This window comes from Eptatretus burgeri, chromosome 12 (genome assembly GCF_056783735.1).
Source record: "Eptatretus burgeri isolate ZD-2024b chromosome 12, Ebu_testis_v1, whole genome shotgun sequence".
NCBI classification, from domain to species: domain Eukaryota; kingdom Metazoa; phylum Chordata; class Myxini; order Myxiniformes; family Myxinidae; genus Eptatretus; species Eptatretus burgeri.
The window spans coordinates 5,848,052-5,869,522 of NC_140972.1; the positions used below are offsets into that span (position 1 = coordinate 5,848,052).

Here is a 21,471-nt window from a genome sequence, read left to right on the forward strand (position 1 = left end):
CACACACACACACACACACACACACACACACACACACACACACAAAACGTAGCTGGTCCCGGTGGTCAGGCTGGCCCGTGGTGTAGACGCAACAGTCCCTGGATTGGCGTCGGACGAGCTGGCGTTGCGCTCGTCTGGTGCAGGAGACACCGTGGTGCTGTCGACCTCCTGGTGTCGGCCCAAGTCCGCTCACAGCCGCCAGGGAGCCAGTTCTGGCGCCAAGTTGCGAGCAGGAGAGGGAGGGCAGGTCCGCCCGCCGTTCGACTCCGTACTCCGAGCCAGCAGAACCCCAGAGCCAACCGAGGTGAGGCACGAGGCACAGCAAGGCCACGAGACACGATCAATCCAGGAACGAACCAGCGCAACAATCGAGCACGCTCCGAGCACAACAGCCTCCACCAAAACGCTTTCTCTTTATCGATCTTCTTCTTCCACCCTTTTTCCCCAAACAGAACCTTTTTATCCTCCCGTCCTCGTCACTTCCAATCGAGCCGTTTTATTGGCCCTCCGCCGTCGCCTTCCGCCAATCTTGATCACGGGGCGGAGCCATCTGTAGCACTGTCCTGTGACGTCACGGCAAGCCTCCAGGGAATACGAAAAGGGGTTTACGCAGACACACTTACCCTAACCCGTCTCCCTAACTAATTACGTGACAATTATCATTTCCCCCTTGAAGAAATGGACATTTACTAGACAACTTATCACCACTGAATTGCTCCTTATTACATCGAGATCCTGGTACAACTCGAACAGCATGGCATACCTAATTAAACATCCTTATTACGCTTTGAATGCATACCCCCCCCCTCAGACGTAACAATATAAATTAAAGTTCTATGTTTTAATGAAGTCGAAAAAACCCACCGAAGTAGGTTCATACTTAGACCCATAGATCAACAGCTTTGAATGAAACTTCCTTCCTCTGACTTGTTCAGCCAAGCCTGAAGTGTTCCTTTCGCATCGTCCTCTTCTCAGTACATACAGGGAATGTATTCGTCGTTTATAGTCTTTCCACCGTTTTAAGGCAGCTTCAACTTTCTTCCTACTGTGTAAACTTTTTTCAAGGAACTCTAAAATTTAATTGCCAGGAATACAAGAAAGACGTTCTGAAGGCAGATTCGACTCAGAGGTTATCATCGCTCCTTGCTCTCCTTCCCAGTCACCAATGCTCTCCTCGTCTTCACTGCCTGAGATCTCATGGTCTCTCCCCTTTGTTATGTCTTCACTGTGTGCCAAATCCTATTCCTTGCCGTTACTTAAAACAGACTTGGCATAGGCTTCTGGCAACACAGATTAAACTTCCACTGCTATGGTTATTGCTTCCTCACTAGGCAAAGCTGTAGGAATTGAGGAAACTACATCCAAGGGGATGAGGAGTTCATCTGTTTGAGGTGCTTTTGGTGAAGTTTGTATGTTTACTTCCCTCTCTGTGCATCCTGTGGATGTAGAGGAAATACCCAAGACCTCAATCAGTATAGGCAATACCTGATTCTTTCTCAGTCTCCGTTGACTCTACCAAGTGAGGAGATGTCATCGAGTCGGTTGTCATTATCATACTGGGTTTGGTTATGGATACTTTATTGCCCTATTCACTCTTTGGCAGATCAGTTGCTGCATTTGGTAGCCGATCACATTCACGATCTGTTTCCTGAGGAACAGTAGCTACCTATTCTTCCATTTGTTCAGAATGAATAACCAACTCTACATTTTCCAGAGCACCTGGCTTTACAAATTGTTTTGCCATGTCCTTATCAGGTGTATCTTCACAAGTATAAACATGGTCACCCTTCCTCTCATCTTCTTGTTCTGATTTTCTCTTCTGTGCTCTTTTCCCTTTCCCCAACTTTACCATCTGCCATTGGTCTATGGCAGAAGGTAACCCAGGGCCAGCACATGGCACAGAAACTTTTGAAGTGATAATTTCCTCTTCCTTTGACTTTTCTGGGCATCAAGGAGCAGGTACCCCTTTACAGCTATCTGGATTGACACTCACATCTTCCTTTGGCTGTTCAGGGTCCAGAGGCACAGACACTTAATTTAAGATAGTGGGGGCAGTCTGCTCTCAAATGATTCTTTGCCTTACAACCATAACCAGAAGGTTCATTGGTCATATTAAAAAAAAAAAAAAACTCAAAATTTCTTACCTTCAAATGGAACAACAAAGAATCCCTCCAATGCAGTGTCATTATTGAGTTCAATGGAAACTTGTCTTTTAAAAGACAATATATGACATAGGGCAGGCTCACGATATCCAAGAGGCAAAGGGCTAATGGGCGATCTTAGCACCCCCAATCACTCCAAGAATGGCACAGCCACATAATCGGCAATAAAAGAAGGTATGTTGGAGAGGATAATCCATGTACCGAGGATCAAAAGCAGCTTTACTTGGACAAATAACCCACCGACAACAATGCCCTCTTCATTCACTGCAGCCTCAGACTTAAGGAAGAACACAGCTATTCCGTACATTTTAGAGGCTGCAACTATTGATGATGAAACAAACCTGCCCCATCCCTCTCCCTTCTACAGATCTCCTCATGTCTCTGTTCCCCACTGTTTTGTTCTAACCTCTCCTGCCCCTCTTGTCTCCTGCTCCCCTTGTTATACGTTCTGTGTGTTAGCTCTTATACGAGCCTTGACATTGTATAGTTGAAATTAAAAAAAGAGAATGCATGAAGTGGAAGCAGAAGCAGTCGATAGTTTTAAATTGGAAATTGGTTGGAATCTAGAAGCATTGGAGATAGAGCGGTACTGAGATATTGGCAGGAGTTGTAGATTGTGTGCATGTGCATGGATGATAGTAGACATATGTAGTGATTGTGATGTCTGTTGAAGGGTCTCTTCACTTATGTCTGTGGGTTTGCCTTCATCCCACCTCCTCCCCCCCCTCCCCCCCAAAAAATATCTGAAGATGGGAGAGGGATGGGGGCAGGGAACACGGGGTATACAAGATGGACACCATAAGGACTTTCAGGAAGGAAAGCAGGGGATTTGAAAGAGGTGGGTTTGGGGTGGATTAACGGGGGTCGAAGAGATCGAGGATTTGGATGGGGGAAGATAGGAGGAGGTGGCGAACAGCTGTTTTGAAGGCCTGGAGGGAAGAATGGGATTGAAGAGTGTGTGGGAGTTTATCCCAAAGGTGGGAAAAAAGAGGAATGAAAGAGTGAAAAGGTGAGCAGCGATTCGTGATTTTGGTAGTTTTACCATAAAGTGGTTGTTGGCGGACATTGAGTGCCCTGCGGAAATATGGTGGGGACAAATCAGACAGAGCAAGGGGGGGGGGGGCAAGGAGACGGTAGAAGACAGAAAGACCACTGACCTGTCTGCGATGAGAGAACTCCATTTAGGGCCACATGTTGGCTGCGACAGGAGAGGAAGTCTGCAAGCCATGAGTGGAGATGGCCTTGGACACCATAGGAAGAGAGTTAGGTGAGCAGAGCAGCGTGCCAGACCATGTCAAAAGCACACGATATGTCTCGGGATGCGGCTGATTTCATGTCTGGCATGAAGTACCTTCATCCATTGTTGGGAGAGCAGAAGCAGCATATCCAGGGTAGAGTGACTTGATGTGAAACCAAATTGATGACACATGTGTTAGCTCTCACAAGAGCCTCGACATTGTATGCAAAAAAAACAATTACACTCACATTTGCTTCTTTTGGGTAGTTTGTCCCAACTTGCATCCAACACCATGTTTCATTGTCAAGGACTGAAACAAGTGTACTATGCTGTTCACACCTGCACCAGAATGGGCAGCAGCGACTTGAACCCAATCCCGATTCATAGAAATGATTCAAAAATAATTATCTCTCTTGTGAACAAAAATTTAAAAACAAAAACAAACACATTATTAATCAAACAAGCCGGAAGGCGGCGATGGGTCGCCGAGCATGGAAACTATAAGATATAGAGCAAAATGGATGTCATATAGCGGATAGGGAATCACCTTAAGATTATGCATATCAAATCTCATCCAGTTCCATCGACTGATAACTACTCGGTATCCATTTGAATGAAAAGTACTGAAAATGCGGTTTGAAATCGGAAATCCCCAAAGTTCGAGGGGGTGCTGTGGGTGAACAAAGATCTAAATCGAAAATCCGGCTCAATCGTTTATGCACAATGTATTCCAGACGATTAGTGTGAATTTTCATGACCATCCGACCATAACCCTAGGAGGAGTAGCATTTGGCTCGAAGGCACCTCCAGCTCTCGCATATTATCGATTTTTGCACAAATTGACCTTTGACCCCTGACCTAAGCAAAATCGGTCAATATGTCCTGAGGCAAAGTTGTAGTACTCATTGAGTACCATGAACCTGCAAAGTTTCATTTGTATCTATGCACTCGCCTGGTCGCTAGGGGGCCTTCAATTTTCGCACATACCCTAATTGTAGGGGGCGCTGTGGGTAAAGTATTCCATATATCTCTTTGCATCTTCTAATTTCAGTCTAACAATCAGCACAAAGAAAACGGAAGTCATGTATCAACCACCCCCAGGTGTTATACATCACTCGCCCACGATCCTTGTCAATGGAGAAGAGTTGAAGACTACCAAAACTTTCCCTTATCTCGGAAGTATCTTGTCTGATGATGGACAGCTTGATCACGAAATTGTCAGCAGAATCTCCAAAGCCAGCTCTTCTTTTGGCAGGCTCAGATAACGGGTTTGGAATAGCCATGACATTAAACTTGCAACCAAAATAGCAGTCTATCGGGCAGTAGTTGTTAGCACACTGCTATATGGAGCGGAGACGTGGACGGTATACAGTAGACACATCCGACAGCTTGAAGATTTTCAGCAAAGATGCTTGAGAAACATCCTGAAAACAAATTGGGAAGAAAAAGTTTCGAATATTGAAATTTTGGCAAAAAAAGTGCTGTAGCATTGAAAGCATCATCTGCAATGGTCTGGTCATTTAGTCAGAGTGAATGATGCGTTTACTCAAGTCAATCTTTTATAGTGAGCTAAAAAATGGGTCCAGAAAGTTGGGTAAACCAAGGAAACGTTTCAAGGACATGTTGGCCGATACAATGAGGAAGTATGATATCCCTGAGTCATCATGGGAAGAACTTGCCAAGAATCGTTCGCAGTGGAGGGGAAGAGTACACACCGGGGTGCAAAGGTTTGAGAAAGTTCGGGAGCATGAGATTGTGCAAAAGCGACTGCGGCAGAAGGATCCATCCAAGGCAGCGGAAACCGGTTTCCGTTGTGGTATATACGACCGACCTTGTACAAACAAAGCTGGTTTCACTGCCCACAGTCGCGTCCATCGGCAATTGAACCAATCGACAGAGTCGAAAACGACACGTCATCCATCATATCACAAAAACCGGAATATATTTGATAGAGCATCACCTGTAGATCATTCGTGCCAAATTTCATAACCCTATGTGGGATAATGGCTTGTGGAATTGATTTCGCGTGAACGGTACCGATTTTGAAGGTTTTTCGGTTGTTGCTAGGGAACCAGAGTGTCCCGAGTAACCATCACAATTTCCAAAGGACTAGGTGATAAGATGTAGCTACCACCCGAGTTTGGTCAAAATCCGCCCACGTTTACTACCAATTATGCTGATAACAAACGAATAAACATCCAAACAAGCAGACAGAATTACTGACAATAAGGGTCACCTATTTTGGCGACCCAATAACACACTCTCGCTCACGAAAGTATGCTAATTTCACACAGGAAATGGTAATTAAAACAAAAGCAACAAGTAAAAAAAGACATAAAATATCGTAGCCCTCATTCTTTTCGTAATTTTGCTGTAGGAATTAAAGGGCTAGCCCATATTTATGCACAAATAAAATGGACGCGTCTACCAGTCGGCCATCTTTGATCAGATCGCAAAATAAAGTGAGGGGCATGTGTACGCCACCATGTACTGTGCTTGTGGCATGTTTGAACAAAATCGGAACAAAATGGCACCTCTTCACTGTCTTCTGCTTCATTATCAGCTCCTCCTCTGATGTCCCAAACTGTGTGATGTTCTAACATCTGTGGGCTTCATTCTCACCAAACAGATACCTCACTCTCAATCAGTACACTCATCACCACAAACATGCTCCTTCCTTCATCTTCGCACACCTCTCCCTCTTCCCAACCCCTCATTTCTTGTACCTCCCCCTGCCCACTCCCTTCTTCACCATACTTCTACCAAGTCTCATCCTTCCCCTCTCCCCTCCTGCACCTTGGCCGTGCCTGCTCTCATCGTCTCCCCTCCCTCTCAAAGCAACCTTCACACTCCCCCTCCAAGCCTCCCTCTCACCTTTCTCAAAAACTCCCCCGTCACCCTTCTCCCTCAAATCTTCCCCCTCACTCCCCCTTCCCAAAGTTGCCCCCTCAAATCCACAAAGCTGCCTCCTTACCCCCCACCCTCTCTCTTCAATCTCATCACTCCACCCCCCAATCTTCAACTGCCCTCTGCCCCCTCTTATTACTCCCCACTGTACCTCAACGCATCACCACCGAGCCTTTTCTCTTCCTCATCCGGCCCTCTCCCCTGGCTCTTCTGCACTCCCCCACACTCTTTCAACAACTCTCCTTACCTCCCCCACCCTCCTACATCATCCCACCCTCCCCATCCCATCCCCTGCACCCAAAACCACCTCCCCTCCCTCTTCCTTAACAGTGTGAACCTCAAACATCCAGGGACTTAGCTCAAACTGACAGATCTTTCCGTACAGGTTGTGACTGACAAGCCAGACATAATCTGCTTAACAGAAACTTTCCTCCTTCAAGACATCTCTGACTCCCGAGTATCTCTCCCTGGTTACTCTCTCCTCTGGTATGACAAAACTGAGCCTCGTACTGGCGGCGGATTTGTTCTCCTCATCAAAGATTCTATTCCTCACTCACCATGTACTGCCCTCGGCTCCACATCCCCATGAATACCTCTGGCTACGGCTTCCCCTCCATTCCCACCTGTGTTGTACCGTCCACCAAACAGTGATGACTCCATATACATCTCGCTCTCCGAAAACATGAACCAACTTCAATCCTCTCATCCGAACTCTCTCTTCCTCATTTGTGGTGACTTCAATTGTCGTCATGCCAGTCAGCTGGATGTGGGTACCTCTCTCACCTGCCATGGCACTTCAGCAAAAGACTTCTGTGACTCATTGGGACCGACTCAATATGCCAACTTCCCGACCCAGATCTGTCAATGGTACTTCCATCTCTTCTGGATCCGATTTTGACCAATTCACCTGAAAATATCTGCTGTTCTTCCTCTGCTCCAATTGGTTCATCTGACCACATGCTTGTAAAAGTAGACATCTCTCTGGCTGTTATTAGAGAGCCACCTCAGTGTCGTCTAGTCTGCCATTTTACTCAGGCCAACCAGCAGGGGCTTCAAGCAACCATCAAACTTCGAGATTCGTCTCCCATCTCAACTTGCTCCGACATAAACTCATCCTGGGAATTTTTTCAAAGAAACTTTCTCTCTCTCATGCACAGATTTATCCCATCTCACCTTCAGTTGTCCAATAGCCCATGGTACACTGAAGCTTGTGGTGAGGCAGTTGTCCTGAATTAACTTGCCTTCACGTCATGGAAGGCAAATCCGACTGAAGGCAAACTCAGTTCCTTCCACAAAGCTCAGAACAAGCGTGTGTCTACCCTCAGGAGAACCAGAAAACATCTTTCTAATCTTAAGTCTGAACTCTCAAACCTGCCTCCATCCTCCAAATCCTGGTAGCATCTACTTAAGTCTGTTTCTGGTGTATGTTCCCCCTCCATCCCCCCTTACCTTAAATGGCTGCACAGCTGACACTGCACATGAAAAGGCTGAAAGCCTAAACTCTGTGATTGCTTCTAAATATTTTGTCCCAAACCAATCACTTTCTGTACCCACCTTATCCCCCAACTGTCCCTGGACTCTGTGTCCTTTTCTCCTGACAAGGTGGAGAGTTTGCTGTCAAACCTCGACTCAGATTCTTCAACCAGATGGCATCAGCCCACGTGTCCTAAAAACCTGCTCCTCTGCTCTTGCTCACCCTCTCTCTGTTCTATTCACCCTCTCATTTGCTCAAGGCCATCTGCCATTTGCTTGGAAATCAGCAAACATTACCACCCTGCATAAAAAGGTGCAAAAACAGATCCCTGCAACTGCAGACCAATCAGCCTTCTCCTAATCATCACAAAGGTTTTGGAATCCATCATCACTTGAGACATTAAATCCTTCCTCTTCCCCAATGGCTTGATTACAGATCATCAATTTGGATTCAGAACAGGTCACACTTCCCTGGATATGCTGCTTCTGCTCTCCCAACAATGGATGGAGATCCTCAATGCCAGACATGAAATCAGAGCCATCTCCTGAGACATATCGTGTGCTTTTGACAAGGTCTGGCACACTGCCCTGCTCACTAAACTCTCTTCCAATGGTATCCAAGGCCATCTTCACTCATGGCTCACAGACTTCTTCTCCTGTCGCAGCCAATGTGTGGTACTTAATGGAGTTCTCTCATCCTCTCTTCATGTCCAGGCTGGAGTTCTTCAAGGCAGTTTTCTTTTAATGGTATTCATCAATGATCTCTCTGACTCTGGAAAATCCTCTGTATTTCTTTGCTGATGACTCCATTCTCTGCTGCACCATCTGTCATCCCTCAGATCGGCAAGCAGCAGCCTCTTCATGCTCTGCAGATCTGGATAAAATCACAAGCTGGTCCAACACGTGAAACATGTCTTTCAATCCTGACAAGTCTGACACTCTCACTATGTCTCCCCGAAAGGACCATCTGGAACCCCTCCCCCCGCAGCTACTTTCTCAACAATCCTCTTTAATAAATCCTTTCATTCAAGCTTCTGGGTCTCACTATCTGCCACGATCTTTCCTGGGAAAGCCACATTTCCACGCTGGCCTCCAAAGCCAGTCACCCGACTGAGCATCCTCCGTCATGTAAAGTCCTTCCTTGGCACAGCTGAGGTCCTGACCACATACAAAGCTTTCATCCGCAGTCGGATGTCGTAATTCTCTCCCCTCTGCGCTGGTGCGCCCGCCTCTCAGCTTTCTCGGATTCACGCTGTGGAAACCAAGGCATTTTTGATCATTGGTATCTCCTACAATGAGGTTGAGTCTTTGGGTCTTTCACTCTCACCGCAGGCAGATTGGTGGTCTTTCAGTCTTCTACTGTCTCCACTCCAGCCTTGCCCACCCTGCTCTGTTTGAGATATGTCCCCTCCCCCCCAACCCAATATTTCCACAGGGCGCTCAAGGCCCGCCAGCAACCCCCTTCTCGTAAAACTACCAAAATCACGAATCACTGCTCACCTTCACTCTTTCATTCCTCTTTTTCCCCACCTTTGGAACAAACTCCCACACTCTCTTCAATCCCACTCTTCCCTCCAGGTCTTCAAAACAGCTGTTCACCAACATCTCTCATCTTTCCCCATCCAAAATCACGATCTTTTCTACCCACATTAATCCACCCTAAACACCTTCAAATTCCCTGCTTTCCTTCCTGAAAGTCCCTGTAGTATGAGGACCTGAAAGTCCCTGAAGTGTCCATCTTGTTTACCCTGTGTACCCCATCCCATCCCTCTACCCTTCCACAGATCTCGTCTCTGTTCCACACTGTTTTTTCCTTCCCTCTCCTTCCTTCCTTTCCTTGTCTCCTGCTCCCTGTGTTGTACGTTTTGTGTGTGAGCTCTCATACGAGCCTCGACATTGTTTTCAAAAAAATTTAAAAATTCTACATTTCTTGGGTGATGTCTCAGTGGAGTGGTAGAAAGATCTGTTTCGATGTTTGCAGGTCGTAAACTCCCTTTAGCTTTACACCTCAGGTCCTCTTCTATCCTTTACCTGTCAGTGAACTGCTGGTAACACTTCTGCCAATGATAACCAGCAGTCTCACACTGTACACTCAAATTGTAAAGCATCTTATTTTCCTAACCCATCCAACAGTATCCAGATATTCATGCACTCACAGATTGTACTCAAAGAAACATCAGGAAACCTTGTAATTTGCCCACATTCACCCTGCAGGATGTGACGAACACGCTGCAACTTGGGCGTCACCATCTTGGAACGATCGGAGAGTGTGAAGAAGGGCAATCTGATTGGTTAATATCATGCTGTATTCATTGAAATTATTTGGGTTTTTGAAGTCGATAAAAATGCTGTATATTTATTAACAAAAAAAAATTTTTGATAGAACATTTATTATTTCGTTACAATATTCATCAGGAAAGACTTTGATACAAAATAATTTCCTTCACCTTGGACAGTGAAACACTTTCTTTTCTTTTTTTCCACAATTCCTGGGTTTGGCACATTGCCTAATCAGCTTGCTTGCGATGTTTTGGTAGATCAATGCCAATCTTTCAAAGCATCATTTTTAATTCCCATGGAATATATGACCTTCATTAACCCAGAAACAATTACTGCATAGAAAGCAATTTCACACAATCATCGGAGAACAGAAAAATTAGTGCAAAAATAATCACTTCTTTCTTGGACAAAAAAGTTTGTGCACGACAGCCAGGTATAGCTCTCGTGCTAGAATTGCTATGTTGACAGCGCACAAAACATTTACACGCTGGATTTTGTTGTAAACGTTCACAGGTAATGGTGGTGGTAACTTCACAAGTAACTTTGCAGGTACCTTTACTTATCTGCAAGTTTGGATATTTTGTACAGCAAGATGACATTTTGTTCTGCCAAGTCTTTCTTCAGCATGCTTATGCCACTGGAAACCTTGATTTGTATAAGGTCATGAATTGTGCCTCATCGTCGAAATATGGAACTGATGATTCACACCACACACTCTTATCGGAGTATGAATGTACGATACAATTCTTGCTATAACCAAGAGGTGTAGGGCCTGGTGTTCATTCACTGCAAGAAGGTCGGTGACTCATTCGTCTTCCATCATCTCTTTGTGAACCTTGTCCTACCTCTGCCAAGGGACAATGAAATCTTTCTTTCACCATTCATGGCAAAATTGAATAAAGCAATAATGATCTTTGTAAATCCTATAACTGTCATGACGTTGACATGTATTATGCCTTTGTAGGTGTTCATTATTCCTTATAATCGAATAGCTTGTTGTGTCATGTCCATCTGGAGCCGACTATATGTTAAACTCCATAAATTACATCGATTCTTATTCATCGCTCATTGTATTTACATTTAACAACCTCGATGTGCTTTAAACGGTTAGGTCTAATCATCCATCTCAAATTATGTCTCGATAAAACACGTCATGTTTCGAGGACCGCAACATCTTTCAAATGCAGACCCAGACCTTTGAATGAAAACACGCCACCTGTATATCCGTACATCCTCAGACAAATTTCGTCATAAAACGCACCACCTGTATATCATGCACGGACGGCCTCCAGCTGTGCTCCCATCTGCAGGGGAGCTCAGTATCACAGCTTGATCAATTTTGTGATGAAGCAACTCCAAGAGCAATAGAATATTCCAGAGTATTTTGCCTTTTACAGAATAAATCCTTTGCAAGGAAAACATTTGCAAATCGAAAAACCTTAATTGAAGCAACATACTTAAAGGCAAGCCAATGCTTCAGCGTCGTGTAAATTGTGTTTTCCAAAGGCATCTGTTTCACGAGTGGTAAATTGTAACCTACACCCTGTACAAAAATAAATTTGCTTCCAATCCACAAATCCTCATTCTCTAAATAAGACATCACATGCGCATTGACGTAGTGCCGACAACTCGCAAAGGTGTTGTTCCAAATTTTTCAGAATACTTTCCAATTGGATTATCTTAAAGTTAAACGCAAAACCCTCTTTACATCATTGCTGCCAATTAGTGTACCCGCTTCTTGGTTATGGATTGTGCGAAACGAGAGCAAGTCGAATTCCCATTACACATATCTCTTTAGACCGTGTAGCGTGCTGGCTGTGGATCGAAGAAAACTTTTAGACTCACAATAAGGTAAGGAAAAGGTTCGGGACTCATCCATTTCCAGTCCTCCATGAGCCATGACTTTATTTAATAAAAATAATTTTAAAAAAATAAAAAGGGGGGAGATTGTGGAGAGACAAAAACAAAAACTATTTTAAGGAGGAAACTTTAACTGGTTCCAAAGTTAGATGATAAACCACAATTGCATTCGAAATCACATTTAGTGCTGCATCTAGAAATGAAACATTTTCAAACGAGAAGGGCACTTGGTTGAGTGCATACCTCCACAGGCTGAACAGTTTAGATTTTTTATCCCACCAATAGGCCAGATCTGGATCTGGACCTCAACCGAAATTGAATCGGCCTGTTCTTGTCACCTACCCAACTCATCCACCAAGTTTTGCCATAACTCGTCCACAACCTTTTGAAATATCATGCTACATATCGTTTTTGGCCTCATCTGTGAATGGTGACGAATCACTTGAAAAAGAAAAAAAAAATTATCGTGTCTGGATCTGGATCTTCACCAAAATCTAATCAATTCGTCTTTGTCACGCACCCAACCCGTCCAACAAGTTTCGTCTAAATCTGTCCACAACTTTTTGATATATTGTACTCATATAAAGACAAACAAACAAACAAACAGACAGACAGACAGGGGGTGAAAACATAACCTCCGTCCACCTTTGGTGGTGGAGGTAATTACTTGTTGGTATCTCATTCATTGCAGCAAAAAGTATCGTTGCCTTAAAAGCCACAATTTATTTCATTTATTTGTCACAACACCGTCCCAAATAATGAAAATTGATCGTCTGGTCTGCATAATTACGTAACCATAACCTCACAGGGCTTTTAAATATAGAGAGAGTGCTGTTTAACTCATCAGCCCACCCAATTTAGCTTCACTGGAAGCATTTACTCGATTTGTTTTGCTCTTATTTCATTTCCATCGAGCACAGTGATTTGTTAGTCCACAGCAGCAAAACGAACTTGTGCCCGCCGCATTCTTCCGCTTGCTTACAACAGGAATGCAAATGCAAATCAGCACTCCTCTGGGAAAACCTTCGGCTCAGGCTGCAGGAATGCCAAGCATTAGATCCTGACCTTTTGAAATTCACCACCAGGGGTCTGGTATCGCTTGCTTTACATGCAGGTATCCGTTTAGTATCCTTTTAGAAGCCATACCCAAGGGAGGATTGCATGGACGCCGATCACGGGATTGTTTTTGATGGATGAATCATGCTCTGTCCAAAGGTATTGCTCTATGTATTGATATAATGTGAACACACAACATATTAAATAAACTATCTTGTCACACCCCATTCGCCTACACGCTCAAAGCATTTGTGACATTTAAAATTTGTTTTCATACTAATTATAGGAACTAGGAATTTGCCAAGAGGCTAGATAAAACTGCAGTTTCATTCCCTCCACACAACTCAAAATATATAAAAAGTGTGGAACTAATTAAATAATTAATCTTCTAAATCCTTATCATAGAACCATATTTATGATTACAATGTACTATACTCTGTTACAAAGCATTGGTGCTGCCGAAGCTGTTTCTTGGCAAGGGTTATACTGGGTGGTTTGCCATTGCCTTCCCAGCAGTAGTTAAGAGCAGAAATTTTGGAATTTGTTCAGGGTGCCGCCGGTGATAGCTCACCTACTCTTTGCAAAGGACACTGTGGGGATCTTTCATGTCCACCAACTAATGCTGGCAGACGGGACAGTTTGATGTCCATCCGAGGGACGGCGCACACGTTGATGAATCACCCTGCCTGTGAAACACTGGGATGACAGTTTATATAGTCGGGTCGGGATTCAAACCCAGGCGAGACAGCTTAGAGGAGAATGTGGGCACCTCCACCTGGCTGTGCTGCCAGTACTAGGAGTATCATGGAATTAAATCAGATATTCGACCTTTATTCAACGTTGGTATTTTCCGTATGATAGAGCACAGGGTTATTGGTGTAAAATGATGAGTCAAAATCATAATTAAAGGAGAGCTTGTGGAGTTGAAGTAAAACGGAAATGAACAACAGTGAGATGAGAGGGCACACAAAGAAGAGTCCACACACTGCTATGGAGGAAGGTTGCTGGCCCGCATACCTACATAGCAGCAGGTGTTGCGCTCTGTTGACAATGCGCCGTTGTCCTGCGATGGCTTGCTCGTGCACACCTCACAGTGTTCCACGAATAGAGTTCGGCGACGTAGGGCTGCAGCATTAAATCATCACATTACAATGCATGTACCCCGATAGAGCACATTTGATACGTCCAAACACCGCGATCAATGAAGTCAAACACAATTGCAACTGCTGCATACCCTTGTGCACCGATAGGTCGACCTGGAACTTTTCACAGCGCGATGAATATGTTGACGCATCGCACCAATCGCTGGCTGAGAGATGCCCCTTGTGATATATCCATCGATGCCGAGATAGTGTGTGTCGCATGGGGTTATGGATTTTGCTTTGCAGTGAAGCACGCACCATGAAAAAGCTTAGGACCCCAGGGATGGACTTTCCTTCAACAGCTGCTCAATGGAAGGGTATGGCAATGAAAACGACAGACCTTCCAATATATATATATATATATATAGTTACGGCTGTGGAAATTCACAGTAAACCATAAAGGGCCCTCAGGTGAGATATCTCGATAGGTACATGTGTAGTTAGCCCAAACCCGTTGTATAGAGGGAATTTATGTGATCCATTCGGGCTGCGATCCTCCAGTTAGTCGTTTTTCTTTCTCTATCTTTGATTTCAAATGAACAAAACCGCCAACGATGCTGGTGGGCTTTTCCCGCCATTCTTCCCCGCGCTTGGTGTGAGGGAAGGGGGGGAAGAGCGGCTCGCCGCCGATTGGTGGATGGACAGCGTGAGGCGGTCGGGGTGAAGGAACGCCCCTTTTCGAGAACCCTCTCGAAGGAGGGTGGAGCCGAAAACCGGGCGGAGTAGAGGGTGGAGCCCTGCGCTATAAAAGTCGGACACGGGCGGGGCGCGCTCTCTCCCTCTTCCTGTGCCCTCCCTCTTCCTCTCGCTCTCTCCCTGACTCGTGAAACTCGCCTCCGTCTGAAGTCGTTGTTGGAACATCGCCGAGCTATGTCGTCATGGTCGAGTGTCTCTGCGTCGGTGTGGAGCTCGTGGAACTCACGGAGCCCGAGGAGCTCGTGGAACTCGCGGAGCCCAAGGAGCTCGTTGAAGTCGAGCTGTGTCGTCGAGTCTGGTCGGGTCGGCAGTGGAGGACGGCAAAGGAGACGGAGCTCGGAGTGGAGGTCGTGGGAGGAGGACTTGATGGCCGCACCAAGGGAAGTCCTTTCTTTTCTTTGGGTTTGTGTAAATGACTGTGGGTGGCGCCTGTCCGACAAGTAGAACTGTTGAAGTGTTGCCGTGTGGACGCGTATTCGGTTTTAACCCTTCCTTTGCTTTATATGTGCATTTTGATTATTGTGACTGTAAATACGTGCCTTCCGTGCTGATCTGTGTGAACTTGTTCCCCGTTTCGCTGCGTCCTTTCCTTCGTTTGAATTTCCATCTTGCATCACGTAAGGGGTTTGTAGTGGGTGCAATATCCTGGTAATTAATCAGAACCGTCAAGGCAGACGATAACACTGCTCGGTTATCACTGCAGCACGGAATGGACTGCTTAAGCGGTTCGTGTCCGGAGTCGGCCTGTGGCGTGGTACGATCGCCCGGTCGACCATTCGCGCAGGTACTTAGGTAGATAGAATTTGGCGAGCAACCTTATCCTGCGCGGGTGGGCAATTGGCACAATCGTGGTGAGGTTAAACCCCCACCCGTGACTAGCTCCCGGCGTTGTTCCGAGAGGGTCACGACTGAATTGTCCGTTCCGGTGGGCGAGGCGGCGCCATTTGAGTCGAGCGGCCGATCGCACGCCGGCGGGCGCGAATTCGCAACAATATGTGTGTGTATATATATATGTTTATATATATATATATATATATATATATATATATATATATATATATATATATATATATATATAATTGACCCCTCCCATGCTCCTCCAGTCAAAGTAGCTGCATAAAGCAACCCAAGAAGACTTACGCAAGGTAAGTGCTAAACTAGAGGAGCATGGGAGGGGTCAATCATTAAAATAATCCGAGTCACCTGGGTGTAGTTGATTAGGTGAGAGCTGATTGGCTGTTCCCTCCATTCTCAGGTGAGAGATGTAGGTGGGTCTTTCTTTATATACATGTGTTCATATATATATATATATATATATATATATATATATATATATATATATATATATATATATATATATATATATATATATATATATATATATATATATATATATATATATATATATATATATATATATATATATATACATACATATATATATATATATATATATATATATATATATATATATATACACACACATGTATAGAAAGAAATATATTCATATACACACCACCTTCATTTACACATTGTAACCCACAACTTCCAAGTGAAAAACAATTTCCACAAATTTCAGAAAATTAATTTAAAATACAAAACTAGAACATTCGTTCAGAGAGGGCGAGCTGGAAAGCGAGTCGTCTTGAGAGGGTGTGGGTGAGTTGGAGAGTTCGTTGAGAGGGAGAGAGTGAGAGATCCAAAGACTCAGCCTCATCGCGGGAGATACCCAATGATCCTGGATGCCTTGGATCCCACATCGCGAAGCCAAGAAAGGTTTGCACACTGTTTGTGACTGGTCTACCCTACGACATCAAGCGTCGGGAACTCCACCTGCTCTTCCACACTTTCAAGCCCAGTTCATACCTTCGACTCCGCACTCTCCATCCGGGTTCCTCCGCGCACACACGAACTCCACACGTGCGGCTCTGGGCCAAGCTGCGCGACCATTGTAAGGCGCCGCACCACGGAGCATCCCTTTCCCCGAAACTCAGGTACCAAAAGAACTGCAACCTCAGTTCACTCCCTCCCTGGCTACGAAAGTCCTTTGCCATTCATCTGGGTTTATTTAGTCTGAGTGTACGTCTGAGTGTGTGGCACCATCTGGTAAGTAGTACTGCATAAGTGCTTTGATCATTGTAAATGTTACTTGTATTCTCGCGATAAGTCTGCTCTGTGTCCTTCGTTTGCAAGTTGATTGTAAATAAATGATTGTAGAAATGTTCCCAGTTAGTTTTCGTCTTTTCCTTCATTGGTTCAGCATGGTTCGGATCTGAGTTTAGCCAGGTCTTTATCCCCGATAATTATCTGTTCATTCTGGCTGGTACGTTCTTGGCAGTTCTGCTCGGCTGCATCCAATCCGGAGTTGGTAGTTCGTACTCTACTGTAGTTGGTAGAGTAGTCCGGTTCGGGCAAGGCGTACCGAGGGCGTGGTTCCCCGGTTGTCGAAACCGCATGGTAAATTAGGTAAATTGATTCTCGACAAAAAGACCCTACGCCACGCGGTGGAGGTATGGGTGTCCACGGTAGGTTAAGCGACCCACCGTGTCATGGAATTATCCGTGAGCGACGGGCTACAATTCCAGGAGTCTGGTGGGAGACGACGCAACTTTCCTCACATCATGCTCGTTCTCGCCACCGGACCCCGGCCTGCAACAATATATATATATATATATATATATATATATATATATATATATATATATATATATATATATATATATATATATATATATATATATATATATACATATATACATACATACACACACACACATTATGTATTTGTGTGATGACAGGTTGATGGGGGCCCCACTAGGCCAGGCCATTATTGTGATTTCATGTATATATAGTGTTACGGTTGAGGAAATTCGCAAACCACCATTCAGGTCCCGTATGTGAGATATCTCTGTAAGTACATGTGTAGTTAGTCCCAAACCCGTTGTTTAGAGGGAATAAATGTGATTCATTCGGGCTGCGACCCTTTAAGATAGCCGTTTTTCTGTTCTATCTTTATTTTGAACCAACCACGTCTCAACCGCCATCACACAACAACCACCAACCGCAACGCCGCTTCACAACAACAACAACGCCAACAGCCAGACCTTTACCTTCACAACTCGCTCCCGCAAACATCGCATCACCGCCATTCCAAACGTCGCCATGGCCATGGACTGCCACTTTAGACCCTCCACCACCTTCACCTCTCCTTCTGCGGCCATTCCCGCACTGCTTGTGGGCACCGAGCGTCAGGCTGTCCTGGGCTCGTACAGGGCGCGCGCCGAGCCGCAGGTACAAAGTGCGGCCTTTCCGAGGAGAAGTCGGATCAGGAATGATACACGCCCACTTCTGATCCGTCCAATCAGCAAGCGCAGGGCGATTTGACCCCGCCTCCAGGTGCGTCGGAGTAGAATCGATATATGCAAATTCGAGGATCAGGGGAGATTCACGCCCCTTTTTCTCCGTCCAATGGGCGAGCGTGGCTCCACCCCCGAGCTCGTTCTGATCCAGAAATTTGCATATGGGTTCTCCTACACCACTATAAAGCGCCGAGCACGGGGCGAATTCAGTCAGAGTTTTTCGGTCAAGGCGAGTTGGAGAAGAGTTGAGAGTTTTGGGTCGGAGGCAGTTGGAGGCAGTCGGAGTTGGAGAGGAGTTGGAGTTTGAGTTGGAGAAGGGTTGGAGGCAGTCGGCTGAGGAGAATTGCGGAGGGGACCGGATACCTCGGGTCCGAGGCAAGGAAGACGGCGGTCGGCGACGAGGTCGCAGCAGAGTCGCTCGTCGCGGGACCCAAGCAAGCCAGCTATCCTCTTTCCACAGAGCATCAACAATTCCCCCCTTCTTCCCACCCCCGCGCTGAGATAGTGCGAAAAGGGGGCCCCGTTCCCACCCCACTCCAAGCAGTGCCAACGAAACCCGCGAAGGAGCGCGGAGTCAGGGCACCGCCGCGACATTTGCGGCTCATCACAAGACACGGGTAGGCTCCACCCGGTCTCGCGGCCCACAGGCCCCGTCTCTGCCCCCTTGTCTTTGAGGGTGGCCCTTTTCTTTTGCTTTTGAGTATATGTGTTGTCGGCGTCGTCTGTAAAGTAAAACTGTGTAAGTGTTGCCGTGTGCTCGCGTAGTCGGTAGTAGATCTGCATTGTTGTGTTTCTTTTGTAACATCTGCTTATGGTGCATAATTGTTGTAATTGTATATGTGTGCTTTCCGTGTGCCGCGGAATAAATGTGCATTATGTTGAACTGTTTTTCCCGTTTCGCTTCGTCTTTTCTTTAATTGAATCTCCATCTTGCTTCACGTAAAGGGTTGGTAGTGGGCTTAATATACCCGATAATTAATCGGAACCGTCAAGGTCGACGATAACACCGCTCGGTTATCCCGATAGTACGGAACGGGTCGCTTAAGTGGCCGTGTCCGGAGTCGACCTGCGGCGAGGTGCGATCGCCCAGTCTACCCTCCATGTGGGTACTTAGGTAGGTCGAATTTGGCGAACAACCCTATCCCACGCGGGGGGCCAATTGGCACGATCGTGGTGAGGCCGAAATGCCCATCCGTGACTAGTTCCCGACGTTAGTCCGAGAGGGTCACGACAGAATTGTCCGTCCGGTTGGCGAGGTGCCGCGATTCGAGTTCCGTGGCCGCTCGCACGCCGGCGGGCGCGAATTCGCAACAATATATATATCTTCTCTTCTTTCGGTTGCTCCTGTTCGGGGTCGCCACAGCGGATCATCCGTATGATCCGCATAGTGATTTGGCACATGTTTTACGCCGGATGCCCTTCCTGACGCAACCCTGGTCGCCTCTTACGACACAGGGATATGGCACACCGATTTTAAACGGGGTAAACACCGGCCCAGTACACTGGTACTCATTTCGCCGACCTCGGAAGGATGACAGGCTGAGTCAACCCCCTGGTGTATTAATTCAGTGGCCCAACGGGGCTTGAACTCGGGACCTTTTGGATCCCAAGCCGCTGCCCTAACCACTGTGCCAACGCCAGGCTCTGTGTATGTATGTATATATATATATATATATATATATATATATATATATATATATATATATATATATATATATATATATATATATATATATATATATATATATATATATATATGTATATATATTGTTGCTGATTCACGCCCGCCGGCGTGCTGACGGCCACGTAACTTGAATCGCGGCACGTCGCCCACCGGACGGACAATCCAGTCATGACCCTCTCGGACTAACGCCGGGAACCAGTCACGGGTGGACCTTTCGGTCTCACCGCGATCGAGCCAATCAGCCCCCGCGTGGGATAGGGTTGCTCGCCAAATTCGACCTACCTAAGTACCCACACGGAGGGTAGACCGGGCGATCGCACCTCGCCGCAGGTCGACTTCGGACACGGGCCACTTAAGCGACCCGTTCCGTACTATCGGGATAACCGAGCGGTGTTATTCGTCAGCCTCGACGGTTCGATTAATTATCGGGCGTCTTAGCCCACGACCAACCCTTTACGTGAAGCAAGATGGGGATTCAATGAAAGAAATGACGAAGCGAAGCGGGAAAACAGTTCGACAATAAGCACATTTATTTCGCGATGAACGGAAAGCACACATATACAATTCCACCAAAAGCACATGTAAAAGAAGAAGACAAAAAGCAAATGCAACAATGCAGATCTATCCGACTACCGGGCACTCGGCAACACTTATACAATTTTACTTCACAGACGGCGCCGACAACACATATTCCCAAAGCAAAAGAAAAGAGAACCACCCTCCAGGATGAGGGGGTAGGCGGGCCTGGGGCCGAGACCGTGTCGGGCCTACCCGTCTGATGATGAGATGCGAAGTGGCGGTGGTTCCTCAACTCCGCGGGCCTCGCGGACAGTGTCTGGTAGGGGGTGGGAAGGGGGCCCCCTTTTGTCGCACTATCTCAAGCCGGGGGGAAACAGGAGGGGGTTGCTGATGCTCGGGGAAAGGAGGATTTCACAAAATCTCGGGTCCCGCGACGAGCGTCTCCACCACGACCTCGGTCGCGCCGCCGGCCTCTCCCTCCGTAGTTCCCCGAATCCGACGCGAGCACCCCTTCAACCGCCTTCGCCGCCTCTCCACAGCTCCGTCCTCTTCACTCCGACTCCGTGAACTCCCAACTGCCCCCTCTTACTCCTCTCACTCAACTTGTCTGACGAACGCAGTCGTTTTTATAAGCCCCGTGGCTTCGCTCTTTCATCTTTGACCCTCTGCCTCCGACCTTTCACCTCTCTTGCTGGCTCCCCATTGGCCCGAGGAAAAGTGGGCGTGAATGCTTTTTGATCCATGAATTTGCATATAGCGACCGCCCTCCAACGCCCTGGAGGCGGGGCCAAATCACCCCTCGCTCACCGATTGGACGGAACAAAAGTGGGCGTGAGTCGTTTTTGATCCGTTTTTCTCGGAAAGTCCGCGATGCTTTTGAACACGCTGCTCGGTGCGCGCCCTACACGAGTCCAGCATCGGTGCCCACAAGTGGCGCGAGAATGGTGGGGGATGCGATGGTGGCGAGTTGTGACGGTAAAGGTCGTGGCGGTTGTGGTGAAGCGGTGTTGTGGTTGGTGGTTGTTATTGTGAAGCGGCGTTGTGGTTGGTGGTTGTTATTGTGAAGCGGTGTTGTGGTTGGTGGTTGTTGTTGTGA

The 21,471-nt window shown here is 46.4% G+C and overlaps 1 long non-coding RNA gene across 2 annotated transcripts in view; it reads right to left on the minus strand.

The window, feature by feature from the left end:
* Positions 1-14,405, minus strand: part of LOC147015019 (uncharacterized) — an 84,145-nt gene extending 69,740 nt beyond the window's left edge. For both annotated transcript variants that reach the window (XR_015050096.1, XR_015050095.1), the window contains exons 1-2: positions 14,210-14,405; positions 13,993-14,100 (exon numbers count right to left, since the gene is read on the minus strand). This is a non-coding gene — a long non-coding RNA (uncharacterized LOC147015019). The remainder of the gene's footprint in view (positions 1-13,992; positions 14,101-14,209) is intronic.
* Between the last annotated feature and the right edge of the window lie 7,066 nt (positions 14,406-21,471).